Source organism: Oryzias latipes, chromosome 2 (assembly GCF_053564925.1).
Source record: "Oryzias latipes strain Hd-rR chromosome 2, Olatipes_Hd-rR_3.1".
NCBI classification, from domain to species: Eukaryota; Metazoa; Chordata; class Actinopteri; order Beloniformes; family Adrianichthyidae; genus Oryzias; species Oryzias latipes.
In genome coordinates, this window is record NC_136238.1 from 23,796,396 (window position 1) to 23,815,383 (window position 18,988).

Sequence of the window (18,988 nt, forward strand, 5' to 3'; positions counted from 1 at the left end):
GCGGCCGGACATTCATAAAAATGTGGAGGGAGACCGAAGACCTAAAACAGTCATCGTCATAACAAAACTACTCCAAGCATCAAGAATTACAGACCGGAAAGGTAAGACAGAAACATTCAGAACAACAGGAATACAGTGATCCAGGACTGAACTACCCAGAACAAGAAAACAAGATGACGGACGACCGTGGGGAATAATGCACATAGCAAAATTCAGGTGGCCGCACAAATGCGAGGGATGACATAGTGGCACAGAGGCATGCATCGATAAACCAGAGATGGTTGGGTGGAGGACCATACATCTTACTTAAATAAAGCGGAAACCTAGATTCGAAAACGAGTCGCGACCATGGAGTCACAAAAGACTGTTGACAAGGAGGAAAATAGAAAACAAAGAAATCATCAAGAAGATGCAAAACAAAGGGGAGCCCATAGGATCACACCACATCCAGCACAGGGCTTCCGAGAAATGAAGTCAAAAACATGACTGATACGACAGCCGAAAGGTAAACTGATACAAAACACTTTGAGCACCACCTAAGCCAGAAGATGCCACTGGGAAGGATGGAGAGGCAGAACAGTGAGAACATCAGCAATATCCGCCTTCCCCAGCCATGCACTGCGTCCGGTGAAATTAATCACGGAGATGGCCTGGTCAGCCAAAGTGCAAAAACCGGAAGGACCACGAGGAAATAGGCTGCTGATGCCCAAAATGGATGAACCGAGGCACCGACAGTTCTCACATAATCACGTCAAACATGAAAATGTCTGAGTGGCCACCTTAGGACTGACTCAAAAAACGGAAAATGGGGGCCTGGAAAGAACCCATCATAAAGCCCCCCACAATCCAGCCATAAATCCCTAAACTTACACAGCTTTAACAGAAAAGCAACAAAAACAAAGAGCCACCACAACAAAGCCAGCACCGAATGATAGCCCACACAGCAGAAACCAAACCAGGTTTTTAAGAAAACGCACCATATACTTTTAAAAAAAAAGAACTGCAAGTCCCAGGGTCCTTAGGGGCGTGACGTCACCGATGACCGGGTCAAGCAGGAACCAGGAAGACCCGCAACTCGGAAAAACCTTAACACATAAGCACGAAAGATGGCAGCACGCCGCTAACCAAGAGATTCCGGCGATCACGGCACTCAAGAGGCCCATACATCTCCTGATCGAACACCACTGACAACCCGAATACTGCAGGACGCTTCCTCTGCAGATACGCGCCAGAGACGCGAGAACTGCGGCGCCTAAAGACCCGCCGGGAGCCGGCACACCACCGGCTGCTGAAATCATGCTGCTGAAATTCTCCCATGATTCAGTGCTGTTTGGAGAAAAGCTGAGCAGAAAGAGGAAGTGGACTTTTTCTGCTGTTGCTGCAGAAACATCAGTTGGTTTGGATGCAGCCACAGGCTGATGTTTGACTTTCACACATCTGGACTTCTTTCCTGAAGCAGCTGCATGTTGTCCTGAATGTTCCTGAATGTTCTTCTCTGTTTCTGCTGGACTCTTCTGATCTGCTGCTGTTACTTCACATCTTTGGACTTTTTCTAAACTTTCTGATCTTCTTCAGCTCTGAAATCTTTAGAAGAAGTGAAGGATGAAAAACATGAACTTTGTCTTTAAACTCAACTCTTTGTTCTGGATTCAGGTTGAGGAACAGCAATTTGTCAAAGACCAGCTGTGCTGCTCTGGTCTCAGCTCTGAAGAAAAACCCGTCCCACCTGAAGGAACTGGACCTAAGAGGGAACAACTTTCGGTCTTCAGAAGTTCAGCAGCTCCAGGATCTGGTGGAGAGTCCAAACTCCAAACTGCAGACTCTGAGGTCAGTAGAGGGTTGGAGTCAGTCCAGCTGCTTCCAGATGTTTGGTCCTAAAGTTAGTCTGAGAGCAAAGATGCAGAGTTTCCTGTGAAGCTGCAGCTTCTCAGTGAAGCTCTGAGGAGAATGATGACAGGCTTCAGGACAACAGTCAGCCAATCAGAGCAGCAGAAGCTCCAACAGGTGAAGATGACAGGAAGCTGCTGCTCTGAACAGGACTGAAGCTCCTGCTGCTCTTTCTACTGCTGTGATGGAGGAATCAGAGGAAGTGGAGATGAGTGTCAGAGCTGCAGCAGGAACTGATCTGAGATCAGCTCCACTGTCTCTCTGAGCATCAAGTGGACAGTTATTGTGCTGCAGCTCCCCCGGTGGACTGGTGGAGAACTGCACTTCCTCTTCTCATTCTAACTTGGAGTGTTGATCTGAAACATGGGTTGGATTCAGATGTTCAGCAGCTCCAGGATCTGGAGAAAAACAGACCTGCAGACAAACAGATTCTTTTCTAGATCATCACTTTCTTCTTTGATCTCCATTTGATGGACAGATGTGAGTTTGGGAGTGACCAATCAAGGATTGAGGGAATCATTGATCAGACAGAACATTTCTGGATGACATAGATCTATGTGTGGGTCAGGGGAAAACACAGTCAGCCGTTGGATCCTGGTTCTGTCTCTGGAACAGGAAAAGAACCAGAACTTTGGATCACTAGATTCTGGTTCCTGATGTTTCACACTTGATTTCTGTTCTCCAGAAACTCTTATTGACAAACAAACACAGAGTTTCATTCAGAAAACTCCAACATGGTCATGTGACCAGAATGTTCATAGTGTAGACGCGGACAAACGCTGTGGTCACATGACTCACTGGTTTGGATTCAAGTCCTTTGAAGTCAGTTTTTGGAGCAGAAATCCCGTCTGATCTCAGTTAGTGAACTAAACTCTCTTAGTTGAATCATTTTTCTATCATCTCTGTTCTGTTGATGATGAAATATTGAATCATGCAGTTTGAAAGACTCAGAGTTTTGGTTTGATTGATGTTGTCCACAGTTTTCTGACTGAACTTTCCTTTTCTTTGGTGTTTTGTGGGTAAATCTCTGTTCTTTTTCATGCTTACAGCATTTTTAGCTGAAGTTTTAAAAAAGTTTCATCTAAATCCAGTTGAATTTCCTAATTTTTTAGAATGTGTGAAACTAGTAGAAACTTTCTGAGCATAAAGCCTGTTTTCTCCAGAGGACATGAATGAACAGAGAGGATCTTAGTGAGGAACGACAGCCTCTGGATGCAGAGAATCACTTTGATGCAGCTGCTGCAACAACACCAACTGCATTGAAGCAGGAGGGAGAAGGGAGACACCTGCTGGCTGTTTGCATAACTGCATCTTAGTTTCAAAAGGCTTGAAACTGAAAACTGTCTGTAAAATTCCTGCTGCCTGTTTGGATCTAATAAATGCTCTTTTGAATAAACTCTGTGTTTTCTATTGATGTTTGTCTTCTATCTTTGACTCACAAACAGACCTGAATCTTTAACCTTTAACCTTCTCTTTAACCTTCTCCCTCAACCTGTTCCAACTCTTCTAATCTTTAATGATGATGTAATGATGATGATATGATGATGTTGATGTGATAATGATATGATGAATATTTAATGATGATGATGATGATGTGATGATGATAAAGTGATTATGATGATGTGATGATAATGATGATGTGATGATTATTATGTAATGATGTTTAAGATGATGATCATGTGTTGATGATGTGATGCTTATGATGGTGTGATGATGTTATAATGATGATGTTGTAATGATGATGATATGATGATGATGATATGATGATGATGTGATGATGATGTGATGATGTTATGATGTGATGATGATGTGATTATTATGATGATGACGATGTGATGATTTGATAATGATGATTATGATGTGATGATGTGATTATTATTATGATGATGATGTGATGATGATATGATTATGATATGATGATTATGATGTGATGATGATAATGTGATGATGATGTAATTAAAATGATGATGATGATGATGATATGACTATAATGATGATGATGTCATGATGATGATTTTTATTATGATGATGATGATGTGATGATTTGATAATGATTATTTGATGATTATGATGATGATGATATGATGATAAAGTTAATATGATGGTGATGTTGTAATGATGATGATATTAAGAGGATGATGTCATGATGATCCAATGCTGGTGATGGTTTGATGATGATGATGTTGTTATAATGATGATGTTGTATTGATTATGATATGATGATGTGATGACGATAGGATGATGATGTTAGGAGGATGATGATGTGATGTTGATTTTGATTAAGATAATAATGCTGTAATGATTATGAATTGATAATAATGATGTGATGATGATGATGATGTGATAATGATGTGATTATTATGATGATGATGTGATGATGATGCAGTTTCTATGATGATGATGATGTGATAATGATGTGATGATGATGAATCAGTGTTGATAATGATGTGATGATGATGAAAATGATGATGTTGAAGAAGATGATGATTATGTAATAATGATGATGTGATTTTGACGATGATGATGAAGATAATAATGATGTTATGATAATATGATGATGATGTGTTGATGATGATGTGATGATGATGACTTGATAATGATGATTATGATGTGATGATGATGTAATTATGATGATGATGAGGAGGAGGAGGACGATGATGATGATGATGATGATGATGTGATGATGATGATGTAAATGATAATGATAATAATGTGATGATGATATGACTATGATGATGATGTTGTGATGATGATGTGATGATTATGATGATGTGATGAAGATGTTATGATGATGATGTGATGAAGAAGATTAAGATGATGTAATGATGATGATGTGATTATGATTATGTGAAAAAGATATGAAAATGTGATGATGATTATGATGATGAAGATGATGTGATGATGATGATAATGATAATGTGATGATGTGATGATGATTATTTGATGATGATGATGGTAATGATGATGTGATGATGTGATGGTGTGACGATCTGATGATGTGATGATAATGATGATGAAGATGATGATGCTGTAATGATTATGATTTGATAATAATGATGTGTTGATGATGATGTTGCTGTAATGATTATGAATTTATAATAATGATGTGATGATGATGATGATGATGATGTGATGATGATCTGATGATGTTATGATAATGATTATGTGATGATGATTATGATGTGATGATGATGTGATGATTTGATAATGATTATTTGATGATTATGATGATGATGATATGATAATAAAGTTAATATGATGGTGATGTTGTAATTATGATGATATCAAGATGATGTTGTCATGATGATCTGATGCTGGTGATGGTTTGATGATGATGATGTTGTTATAATGATGATGTTGTAATTATTATGATATGATGATGTGATGACGATAGGATGATGATGTTAGGAGGATGATGATGTGATGATTTGATAATGATGATTATTTGATGATTTATGATGATGATGATATGATAATAAAGTACATATGATGGTGACGGTGTAATGATGATGATATGAAGAGGATGATGTCATGATGATCTGATGCTGGTGATGGTTTGATGATGATGATGTTGTTATAATGATGATGTTGTAATGATTATGATATAATGATGTGATGACGATAGGATGATGATGTTAGGAAGATGATGATGTGATATTGATTTTGATTAAGATGATAATGCTGTAATGATTATGATTTGATAATAATGATGTGATGATGATAAAGATGTAATAATGATGAGATTATTATGATGATCATGTGATGATGATGCAGTTATTATGATGATGATGATGTGATAATGCTGTGAAGATGATGAATCCGTGATGATAATGATGTGATGATGATGAAGATGATGATGATGATGATGTTGAAGAAGATGATGATAATGTAATAATGATGTTGTGATGATGACGATGATGATGATGTGTTGATGATGATGTGATGATGATGATTTGATGATGATGATGATGTTGATGTAAATGATGATGATGTAATGATCATGATGATTATGTGATGATGATGATGATGATGATGATGATGATGTGATGATAATGATGTCGATGATGATGATAATAATGTGATGATGTGACTATGATGATGATGTCGTGATGATGATGTGATGATTATGATGATGTGATGAAGATGTTATGATGATTATGATGTGATGAAGAAGATTAAGATTATGTAATGATGATGATGTGATTATGATTATGTGAAAAAGATATGAAAATGTGATGATGATTATGATGATGAAGATGATGTGATGATGATGATAATGATGATAATGTGATGATGTGATGATGTGATAATGATGAAGATGATGATAATGATTTTATGATGATGTGATGTGAGATGTTGAAGACCCGATGATGATGATATTATGATGATGATAATGATGTGATGGTGATGATGATGTGATGATGAAGATGTGATGATGATGAAGTGATAATGATGATTATGTCATGATGATGATGACGATCATAATAATGTGATGATGTGATGATGATGATGTGATGAAGATGTGATGATTATGATGTGATTATGACGATGTGATGATGATGTGATGAATATTATGTAATGATGATTATGATGATGATGATGTGATGATGATGTGATGCTGATTATGATGTGATTATTATGATGATGATGTGATGATGATGATGTGATTATGATGATGTGATGATGATGATGTGATGAATATTATGTAATGATGATTATGATGATGATGATGTGATGATGATGTGATGTTGATAATGGTGTGATGATGATGATGATGTTATAATGATGATGTTGTAATGATGATGATTTGATGATGATGATGTGATGATGATTAGAATTATGACGTGATGGTGATGTGATTATGATGATGATGATGATGTGATGATGGTGATGTGATTATGATGATGTGATGATGATGATGATGATGATGATGATGATGTGATGATTATTATGTTATGATAATTATGATGATGATGATGTGATGATGTTGTGATGATGATGATGGTGTGATGATGATGTTATAATGATGATGATATGATGATGATGATGTGATGATGATGATGTGATGATTATGATTTGATAACAATGATGTGATGATGATGATGATGTGATTATGATGATGTGATGATGATGATGATGAATGTGACTATTATTATGTAATGATGATTATGATGATGATGATGTGATGATGATGTGATGCTGATGATGGTGTGATGATGATGTTATAATGATGATGTTGTAATGATGATGATATGATGATAATGATGTGATGATGATGATGTGATGTTATGATAATGATGATTTTTGTCATGGCGTCGTAGACGTAGCAGACCCAGATGCTGAAAACCAGAAGAAAACTCACAGCAAGGATGACTTTAAATGGATTTATTTTACCAGAGGTAAATAAGTTTCTGAGGGGATGTGGACGTATTTCCTCCGTGGATTGAACTTGGTGTTTCCTTTGAGCTGATGCAGATGAAGGGGAGGGGGCGACACGAGGACGCGTCGAACTGTGGATCCAGAGGGAGCGAGGCTTGGGCGCTGAGGACAGCGGGACCGGCTTGAGGTAAGGCGTGGACGCCGAGGACGGCGGAAACCAGCTTGGAACGAGGCGTGGATGCCGAGGACGGCAGGACCAGCGTGGAGGGGAGGAACCAGCGTGACCAAGGTAGGAACCTGAAGGTGAGCACAAGATGTGGTAAGTATGGAGACAAGCTGAGACTAAGAGGCCAGGCATAAGCACCGGAGTGAGTATAACAAACTGGCGTAGAATTCTGGTGAGAGCTCCCTTATGAAGACCGGCAGGATGATGAGAAGATGAGGATCAGCTGGTTCCAATCAGCAAGGTGGTGAGAGCTGTAGGAGGGGGGGAGGTGAACTGACAGGCACCGTGACAGATTTTATGATTATTATGATGTGATGATGATGTGATTATTAATATGATGATGATGATGTGATGATTTGATAATGATGATTTTGATGTGTTGATGATGTAATATTTATGATGATTATGATGATGATGTGATTATGATAATGTGATGATGATTATGTTGTGATGATGATGAGGTGATGATGATGATGATGATGAAGTGATGATAAAGTTAATATGATGATGATGACTTGATGACAATGTGATGTTGATGAAGATGTGATGATGATGAAGACGATGATGATATGATGATGTGATGATGATGATGATTATGTTATGATGATGATGATGATGTGATAATGATGATGTGATGATGATGATGATGATTATGATGTTATGATGATGATTATTATGTAATGATGATGAAGATGATATGATGATGCTGTTATGCTGATAATTATGATGATGATGTTATTGATGTGATAATGATGATAAATATAATGATGCTGCTGTGATGATGATGATGATGATGTGATGATGATGATGATGATTATGATGATTTGATTATGATGATGATGTGATGATGATGATGTGACGATTATGATGTGATGATGATGTTTATAATGATTTTAATTTGATAATAATAATGTGATTATGATGACGCTGATGTTAAAATGATGTGATGATGATGTAATTATTTTGATGATGATGATGATAATTATGATAATGTGATGATGATGATGATGATGATGTGATGATGATGATGTGATGATAATGATAATGATGATCTGATAATGATGATGTGATGATGATGATGATGATGATGATGTTGTTATGATGGTGATTATTATGTAATGATGATGAAGGTGATATGATGATGCTGTTAATGCTGCTAATTATGATGATGATGATGATATTGATGTGATAATGATGATTAATATAATGACGATGCTGTGATGATGATGTGATGATGATGATTATGATGATGTGATTATGATGATGATGTGATGATGATGACGATGATGATGATGATTATGATGATGTGATTATGATGATGATGTGATGATGATGATGTGATAATGATGATTTAATGATGATTATGTTCTTATGATGTAATGATTATGTGATGATTTTGAAGAAGATGATGCTGTTGAAATGATCATGATGATGGTGATGTGATGATGATGATGATGATGATGAAGATGATCATGCTGTAATGATTATGATTTGATAACAATGATGTGATGATGGTGATGTGATTATGATGATGTGATGATGATGATGTGACTATTATTATGTAATGATGATTATGATGATGATGATGTGATGATGATGTGATGCTGATGATGGTGTGATGATGATGTTATAATGATGATGTAATGATGATGATGATGATATGATGATGTTTATAATGATTATGATTTGATAATAATAATGTGATTATGATGATGCTGATGTTAAAATGATGTGATGATGATGTAATTATTTTGATGATGATGATGATGATGATTATGATAATGTGATGATGATGATGATGATGATGATGATGTGATGATGATGATGTGATGATAATGATAATGATGATCTGATAATGATGATGTGATGATGATGATGATGATGATGATGATGTTGTTATGATGGTGATTATTATGTAATGATGATGAAGGTGATATGATGATGCTGTTAATGCTGCTAATTATGATGATGATGATATTGATGTGATAATGATGATTAATATAATGATGATGTGATTATGATGATGATGTGATGATGATGACGATGATGATGATTATGATGATGTAATGATGATGATGTTATGATTAAAATGATGTAATGATGATGTGATTATGATGATGTGATGATGATGATGTGAATATGAAGATGTGATGATGATGTGACGATGATGATAATGTGATGATGATGATCTGATTATGATGTGATGATGTAATGATGAAAATTATGTGATGATGATGAGAGAATGATGATGTGATAAAGATCTGATGATGATGATCTGATGATGATGTGATGATGATAATGATGTGATGATGATAATGATGTGAAGTTTTGAATATGATGATTATGTGATGATGATGATGATGTAACGATGGTGATGATGTAATGATCATGATGATGATTATGATGATGACATTCAAGACAATGTTACCTATCAACAAAACACAACATACTCAAGTTTGGTTGAAAAATCAAAATGATTGAAACAGATTATTTAAAGGATATGAGTATATATTGTTGAGTCACAGTCCTGGTAACATGAGTTGTGCTCTGATTAAGACGCCTGATCCAAATGTTTATTTTTTAAATGTTCTTAATGATATTCAAAATGATTGAACTTTGAATTAAAGGTGTCAACACATTTCTGCATTGGATTCATTCTGTTTCAGTGTCTAAGGTTGGTTTTGTGGCATAAACCAAGTTTTTTTTTTAACAACTGAAAAAGCAGAAAGTGGCTTTGAAGATGGTCAGGAGAACTTCTTTGAAGTTCTGAGCCCTGCTCAGCAAATCACACATGCACAGAAAAAAGAGAGTATGAGAATAAACTGTGAGGAAAATAGCTTGGCTGTGCTGTCTTCAAATGTAATATAATTTTGAGATGACAATACATGCTTAGTGAATTAAGTTTAAACCATTAGTGTAATAAAAGTTAAAGGCAGTTTCTAACTATTCTTCACAAGAATGCTTTTCAAATGAGTCATTTTACACAAGAAGCTAATGAGTTTTTCCCAATGCATGCTGAATATTCTTAGTTCTAGTTTGTAAAGCACTGTGTGGTATTTCCCTGTAAAACCTGCTTTATCATTTTGGTCTCTTTTTCTTCTAAGTTCCAGCCTGGTGAGTGTGGCAACCACTGTCCAGGTCAAAGGGAGGTAATCCAAGCTCCAGGCTTTTTGATTGGTCTTTATTTGATAAACATTTGTTTCACACATTTTAATAGAATTCAACACGGGACACATTGTGGATTGTAATAATAGGAACAAAAATAACAACAAAATAATCCTCCTCCCCTTAAAACATGCATTGTACAATGAACAAGTCTAAAACAAATCCAAGCAAAGACCAGTGCTGGGGCTCCTGCTAGTTTCTTTGAGAAGAGCCTGCCTCTTCAAAACATAGAATGTTCAACAACTAGTGCTAAATGAAACTAGTGCACGAAATGACAAAGAAATTCTCATGCTTGGCTAGGACGAGAACAGACCCAAGTGCTGAAACACCGAAACACTGGATATGGTGTCAAAGGATTTGATTCAGTCTATGGTAGTCAGGAGGCTGGCAGTGGAGACATCACCGGAGAAGGAGTCATAAAGCGTAGAGATGGAGGTAAGTTTCCTCGGGGGTATCACAGACGGGCGAGAAGTGGGATAGCGGGACTCGGGGTAGGAAGAACGGGCTTGACGTGGTTGCAGGATGAAATCGGAGCTGTCGTAACTTGGAGTCTTGTGGAGATCTAATGACTGGATCCAGGTCGGCACCGGTGGATGAGTGATTCCTGTAGGCACACCGAGAGATTGGATGAGACAAGAGCAAAACTATACTTGAAAAGAGCTTAGGTTCAACCATGTATGCACCATTGAGGGCAACGAACTGGCGATGAATACTGGACAGGAGCCATCTCTTACAGGTGCAGGTGATGAGGTGAATGCGGACAGCTGGATCCATTCTGGGAGGACGCAGAGAAAGGAGGGGGGAGGAGAGGACTCCTGGAGGCACCATGACAGAAATTCCTGTTTTAAACAAATCTCACGATGGCTTCCACCTGTCTCTTTGCTTTTCCTTTCTTTTTTGGTGGTAGGCGGGCGCCTGTGTTTGGCAGCGGAGCCACCACCAGTGTGTGAATGTGTGTGTGACTGGGTGAATGGGTCCGTGACTGTAAAGCGCTTTGTCCTTGTAGGAAGAAAGGCGCTATATAAGTATATAACATTTTTTTGTGTTTCTCCTCTTTGGGAGGTTACACAAAACTGCACTATAACACAGAAGGAAACAACAACCGCTCCACAATCCCTGAATCCCCTACAGCCTTTATCTAAACATTTAGATTGACCATTATCACACTTTTTTTGTTAAAATTTTTTTAATGCTTTTTTAACAAAGTTTTAAACACACAACACAAACACTGCCAGTGTACAAATGAGAAACACGGCATAAATTCCCACATACAGCAACAACACAAGGATTCATCCTAAGAATGCAGAGAAAGGTAAACAGTCATCATCAGATGAGAGGCTCGGTTTTCGCCTGGTTAATGTGATCCATGAAAGCGCCCCAAGTCTTTGTGAATTTATCCTGCCGACCAGTCAATTTTTATCGGATTTCCTCAAGGTACAAACAGCTCGCCATATCATTTAGCCACTTACAGAAACAGGGGGAGGTAGAAGCCTTCCACTCCTTCAGAATAATCCTTTTGGCTATTACCATTCCAAACATGACTGCTTGTTGAGTTGAGTGTGACAGCTTCTGAGTGTGCTCTGAACAACCAAATATTGCAATCAGAACATTATGTCATGGTCAAACACTATGGAGACCCAGTTGCTGGAACCCGGAAGAAACTCAGGAGACGAGGCAGAGTCAGAAGATTTAATCTGAGGGTGATGCGAGTCGTGGACGAGGAGGAATGTCAGGGACAACGTAGACAGCCTGTGACGAGGTGGAGCGCCGAGGACGGCGAGCACAGCTTGGAGCGAGTGGAGGCGCCGAGGACGGCGTAGACAGCCTGTGACGAGGTGGAGCGCCGAGGACGGCGAGCACAGCTTGGAGCGAGTGGAGGCGCCGAGGACGGCGTAGACAGCCGGTGACGAGGAAGAACCAGCGGCACCCGTGGAGGAGCGGACCTGAAGGCGTAGAATAAGGCAAGGTAAGTTCGTGGCTTAACTTGGCAAAACTGGACTTAACTAGAGACCAGGCGTAGGCACCGGAGAGAGTGTAACGGACTGGCGTAGTATGCTGGGATGGATCTCCTTAAGAAGGTCTGCTGGTGATGAGGTGATGAGGTGCAGCTGGTTCCAATGAGGAGCAGGGAGGAGGGAAGCAGCTGACGGCGGAACCGTGACAGTGCCCCCCCCTCAACGACCGCCTCCAGGCGGTCCAGGGCGACGATCCGGATGAGCCCGATAAAAGTCATCGATGAGGGCACGGTCCAGAATAAGGGAGCGGGAGATCCATGAGCGCTCCTCCGGACCGTAACCCTCCCAGTCCACCAAGAACTGATACCCACGGCCCCGGCGGCGAACATCCAGCACCCTACGGGCCGTAAAAGCAGGAGCACCGTCGATGACCCGGGCGGGTGGTGGGGAAGCGGACGGTGGGCACAACGGGCTTTCCTGAAAGGGCTTGAGGTGAGAGACATGGAAAGCGGGGTGTACCTTGAGGGCTGCCGGAAGCTTAAGGCGCACGCAGGTGGGGTTAATAATCTTCTCGACCGTGTAGGGACCGATGAACCGGGGGGCCAGTTTGCGGGAGGTGGCTTGAAGAGGGATATCACGGGAGGAAAGCCATACTTTTTGTCCCGGCTGGTAGGTCGGACCCTTCACTCTGCGGCGGTTAGCAATCCGGCAGTTGCTCTCCCTAGTGCGCAGGAGAGCAGCCCTGGCCTGCTGCCAGACGCGCTGAACCTTCTGGAGGTGGTGCTGAATGGAGGGCACGGCCAGGTCTAACTCCTGAGAGGGGAAAAGGGGGGGGGAGTAGCCCAAGGAAACCTCAAAAGGGGACATACCAGTGGCTGATGAGGGATGATTGTTGTGGGCGTACTCTATCCAGACCAGGAACGAGGACCAGTTGGCCGGATTTTGAGCGGCCAGACAGCGCAGCGCTGCCTCGAGTTCCTGGTTGGCGCGCTCCGCCTGTCCGTTAGACTGGGGGTGATGTCCAGAAGTTAAACTGACCGTGGCCCCTAGAGCAGAACAAAAGGCTCTCCAGACCTGCGACACAAATTGAGGGCCACGGTCTGAAACAATGTCACTGGGTATGCCGTGGTGGCGGAATACGTTCTGGACCACGATATCGGCCATCTCTGTGGCTGTGGGTAGCTTGGGAAGGGGAATAAACTGAGCAGATTTTGAAAAACGGTCGATGACGGTGAGTATTACTGTGTTACCTTGTGAGGGGGGCAGACCAGTGACAAAGTCCATGGCGAGATGGGACCAAGGACGTTGAGGAACAGGCAGAGGATGGAGCAGACCGGCAGGAGGAGAGTGCGTGGACTTGGAGCGTGCACAGACTTCGCAGGCGGCGACGAACTCCCTGACATCGCGCTCCATGGTGGGCCAGAAGAACCTCCTTCGGAGGAGTTTTAGAGTCCTTTGAATGCCCCCATGACAGGAAATGCGAGAGGTGTGCCCCCAGACCAAAACCGCAGAACGAAGCGAGGAGGGAACATAAAGGGTGTTGGCAGGAGCTGGAGGGTGATCGGGTTCTTCGTTTTGGGCCTGTAGGACCCGGGTCTCAACGTCCCACGTGAGTTGACCAATAATACATGTGGGGGAAATAATGGGAGAGGGTTCCTGACTGTCACTGATGCTGGAGAGACGTGAAAGAGCATCAGGCTTTATATTCCTGCTGCCAGGCCTATAAGTAATAACGAAGGAAAAACGGTCAAAAAAAAGGCACCAACGGGCCTGACGTGAATTTAAACGTTTGGCGGATCGGAGGTAAGCTAAGTTTTTATGATCCGTCCAAACGATAAATTGTTGAGCCGCACCCTCGAGCCAGTGGCGCCACTCCTCTAACGCGAGTTTTATAGCCAGAAGTTCTCGGTTACCCACGTCGTAATTACGCTCCGCAGCGGAGAGTTTGCGAGAGAAGAAGGCACAAGGTTTTAATTTGCCGGTCTCGCTCTCACGCTGGGAGAGAACCGCCCCGACCCCAGAGTCGGAGGCATCGACCTCGACTACGAACTGGCGAAGAGGGTCGGGCTGAATGAGGATGGGAGCCGAGGTGAATAAGGCCTTGAGCTTGTCGAAAGCAGCCTGAGCCTCCTGAGTCCAAATAAAGGGGAAATTGACCGAAGTGAGCTTAGTGAGAGGGGCAGCAATGCCGCTGTAATTCCGGATAAACCGGCGGTAAAAATTGGCGAAACCGAGGAAACGTTGGAGCTGTTTTCTGGACTCAGGCGGTTCCCAATTAGCTACGGCAGAGACTTTAGCGGGATCAGGGCGGATGTTTCCTGCCTCTATTATAAACCCGAGGAAAGAGATGGTGGGAACATGGAATTCACATTTTTCAGCTTTAACAAAAAGCTGGTTCTCGAGTAAACGCTCGAGTACCTGCCGGACATGGTGGGTGTGTTGGGTCTGGTCACGGGAGTAAATGAGAATGTCGTCTAAGTATACAAAAACAAAACGGTTGAGGAAATCACGAAGCACATCATTTACGAGATGTTGAAAAATGGCGGGTGCGTTAGTGAGCCCGAAAGGCATTACTAAATACTCAAAGTGTCCGAGGGGGGTGTTAAACGCTGTCTTCCATTCATCCCCCTCCCTCATACGGACGAGATGATAGGCATTACGAAGGTCCAGTTTAGTAAAGACCCGAGCTTCTTGGACGGAGTCAAGGGCGGAACTGATTAGCGGGAGAGGATACTTATTTTTAACAGTGATCTGATTAAGCTCTCGAAAATCGATGCAGGGGCGTAAGGTTTTGTCTTTCTTTTGGACAAAAAAGAACCCAGCCCCGACAGGAGAGGAGGAGGGACGTATGTGTCCGGAAGCGAGAGCTTCGTGGATGTACATTTCCATTGCCTGCTTCTCAGGGCCTGATAAATTAAACAGACGACCCCTGGGAAGAGTAGCCCCTTTTAGAAGTTCTATGGAGCAGTCGTACGGTCTGTGAGGTGGTAAAGCGCCCGCCCTGGCCTTACTAAAAACCGTCTTAAGGTCGTGATAGCAGGACGGTACCTTGGAAAGGTCGATGACCTCCGGAGTAGGACAGTGACTTGTGGGAACTGAAGGAATGGCGGAGCGAAGGCAATTAGCCATACAGGCAGTACTCCAGTTGGTGATGTGCCGGTTAACCCAGTCAAACTGCGGGTTATGAGCGCACAGCCAGGGAAACCCTAGGATGACCGGAGATTGGGGGGATTGAGTGACATAAAACTGCATGAATTCATGATGGTTACCAGAAGAGATTAGTTGAACGGGCTTGGTGCGGTGGGTGATGTGAGTAAGGAGTTGGCCTCCTAGTCCAGCCGCCTTGACGGGATGTTCCAACGGTTCTGTAGGGAGATTGAGCTCAGAGACCAGATGGTTATCAATAAAACTCTGTTCGGAACCAGAATCAATGAGAGCCTTGCAAACATGGGTTCTTGAAAGGTTACATAGCTTGACAGGGATGTACAAAAAGGTGTTCTCAGTGGTGAGAGGAGGGTGACCCGCCCGCGGCCTGTCGTCTAGCGGGGGGTCTTGGCGTTTAAACGTAAGGTACACTGGTGAACGAGATGACCCGACTGTCCACAGTAAAAACAGGTACCTTCGTCTCTACGTCTCTGCCGCTCCTCAGGTGTAAGTTTGGAGTGTCCTATTTGCATAGGTTCCTCCGGGGGTCCTCTGACCTGTTCATGAGAAACGGGATGGAGAGATTCAGTGCTTGATGTCAGAGGCAGGAGTTTGACCACCGTTTTCTTTTGATAGTGGGGACGCTCAGCCTGGCGTTCTCGGAGGCGAACGTCAGACCGCAAGGCCGCGGTGACGAGTTCCTCAAAAGTCTTGGCTTCGGGCTGAGAACATAAATGATCCTTGATGGAGTCATTGAGAGATTGGTAAAACACCCCCTTAAGAGCGATGTCCGGCCAACCTGCCTCCACCGCCAGGATACGAAAGTCAATTAAATGGTCACTCACTGATCTGCTGCGTTGCCTGAGAGCTAGTAATCGGCGAGTAGCTTCTTCCTCCTTGCGGGGCTGGTCGAACACCAGACAAAACTCATATATGAAACGCTCGAATGGGACCTGGTGTATGGGATTGGCAGTAAGAAAAGCCTGCGCCCATTGGAGCGCCTTACCCCTAAGAGAGTTCACGATGAGGGTTATTTTGCTTTGATCGGCGTGGTAATGTCGCGGAGCCTGCTGGAAAATTAGCCGACATTGTAGGAGGAAACCCCCGCATGCTTTGACGTCACCATGGAAGACCTCGGGTTGAAGCCGGATGTTTTCGTTAGCTGCGTTAGCGATAGCGGGGCCCGGACTTCCGGTGGCGGAGAAGGAGGTGCTGGCTGCGGCGATGGAAGATTGTTGACCGGTAAGGTCCATTAGGGCATGAGATATTCCGTCCAGCCGACGGAAAAGATCCTGCTGGACGGTGGCCATCTGGTTCAGTGATTCCGCTTGGCGTCCCAGAGCAATCCCCTGCTGCGTGACTGCGAAGCGGAGTCCTTCCGGGTCAGCTGGGTCTGGGCTATGGCCAGTCCGTTCTGTCATGGTCAAACACTATGGAGACCCAGTTGCTGGAACCCGGAAGAAACTCAGGAGACGAGGCAGAGTCAGAAGATTTAATCTGAGGGTGATGCGAGTCGTGGACGAGGAGGAATGTCAGGGACAACGTAGACAGCCTGTGACGAGGTGGAGCGCCGAGGACGGCGAGCACAGCTTGGAGCGAGTGGAGGCGCCGAGGACGGCGTAGACAGCCTGTGACGAGGTGGAGCGCCGAGGACGGCGAGCACAGCTTGGAGCGAGTGGAGGCGCCGAGGACGGCGTAGACAGCCTGTGACGAGGTGGAGCGCCGAGGACGGCGAGCACAGCTTGGAGCGAGTGGAGGCGCCGAGGACGGCGTAGACAGCCGGTGACGAGGAAGAACCAGCGGCACCCGTGGAGGAGCGGACCTGAAGGCGTAGAATAAGGCAAGGTAAGTTCGTGGCTTAACTTGGCAAAACTGGACTTAACTAGAGACCAGGCGTAGGCACCGGAGAGAGTGTAACGGACTGGCGTAGTATGCTGGGATGGATCTCCTTAAGAAGGTCTGCTGGTGATGAGGTGATGAGGTGCAGCTGGTTCCAATGAGGAGCAGGGAGGAGGGAAGCAGCTGACGGCGGAACCGTGACACATTAGGAGTTATTTGTGCATTGTAAACTGAACTAAACAACCTAAATATATTAAATCAAAAATGTGTTGGCTTAGGGCATGAGTAAAATAAACAAGATAAAGAACCTATACCAGTTTGACAACGATTACAGTTTGGTGAAACAGAAGAAAAAAATTGTATGCAATCTTGTTTTGGAGTAATGCAAACGGTGGATTACTTTAAACTGTATGAGTTGTAGATGTGCACTTATGGAACAATACTTGATCCCTTTCAAAGCGCTTATCCACAAACTAATAGGGACATCCGTCCCAATGTCATCTGCCCATTCAACCTTAATATGAGTATTTGTTGGTGACCTATGAAAACATCTGACAAAATCTGAAATCAAATTCTTAGATGTCGATGCTTTAATCAAGACTTTGAAAAATTCAGGTTGTGATGGCAGTTGTTGAAACTGAGTTATAGATTGTTTAACAAAGTGTGTCAGGTGGGGAAGGCTGGTGGGCAGGAAGGACCCAGAATGCAGAGGCGGGAGGCAAACGGTTCCGTGCAAGGGGTTTGATTAACATAAGACGCTGCAGAGCAGGGTAAAACAAAACAAGACTCACTGTGGGCAAAACTTGAAAACGTGGCAGGAGACAGACATGGACTAGACAGTCAGGGAAGAGACGTTAATGGACCAGCACAAGAGGAAGGCAGAGACAAGACTTATATACAGACAGGGCAGACAAGACACAGGTGAACATGATCAGGACAGATTGGGACAAAACATGACAAGACAGTAAACCTTTCAAAATAAAACAGGAAACAGAACTCAAACATGACATAGACCAAAACGAAAAGCAAAAACCAATACAAAAGAAACTCCAACCATGACAAAGTGTCTGATTTGCAAATACCTAGAAAAATGACCCGGTGGGAGCGAAAACTTTTTTTGCAGTTGGGTAAAAGATGCAAAATGATTGTTGATGTACCATTATCACACATTTGATTGCATTTTCTCAGAAAAACAAGCACAACTTCCCGTTTGTTTGTGTGTGAAATGATTCCAAAAAGCCATGTGTCATCCTGGAGGGACTGGTTTCTCATCAATGTAGACCACCAAGTTTCTCTGGTTTCTGACTATTTGGTGGCTGGTAGGCCTTTTGGGATTTTTGTCAGGGAAAGAAGTGAACCTGGGCTCCAAATATTGGAAGACACTGATCTAAAA

The 18,988-nt window shown here is 42.6% G+C and overlaps 3 long non-coding RNA genes across 3 annotated transcripts in view; 1 reads left to right on the forward strand and 2 right to left on the reverse strand.

Annotated features, from left to right (window-relative positions):
• LOC144988595 (uncharacterized) overlaps positions 1-3,278 on the forward strand; it is a 63,016-nt gene extending 59,738 nt beyond the window's left edge. The window contains exon 2 of the long non-coding RNA XR_013652520.1: positions 1,654-3,278. This is a non-coding gene — a long non-coding RNA (uncharacterized LOC144988595). The remainder of the gene's footprint in view (positions 1-1,653) is intronic.
• Positions 3,279-7,257: 3,979 nt separating this feature from the next.
• LOC144988175 (uncharacterized) lies at positions 7,258-7,787 on the reverse strand. The gene is made up of 2 exons (XR_013652013.1): positions 7,631-7,787; positions 7,258-7,563 (listed from the first exon to the last, which is right to left on the reverse strand). It is a non-coding gene; the product is annotated as an uncharacterized LOC144988175 (long non-coding RNA).
• A 2,870-nt stretch (positions 7,788-10,657) lies between these two features.
• LOC144988167 (uncharacterized) lies at positions 10,658-18,474 on the reverse strand. The gene is made up of 3 exons (XR_013651999.1): positions 18,387-18,474; positions 11,341-11,472; positions 10,658-11,261 (listed from the first exon to the last, which is right to left on the reverse strand). It is a non-coding gene; the product is annotated as an uncharacterized LOC144988167 (long non-coding RNA).
• Positions 18,475-18,988: the final 514 nt, after the last annotated feature.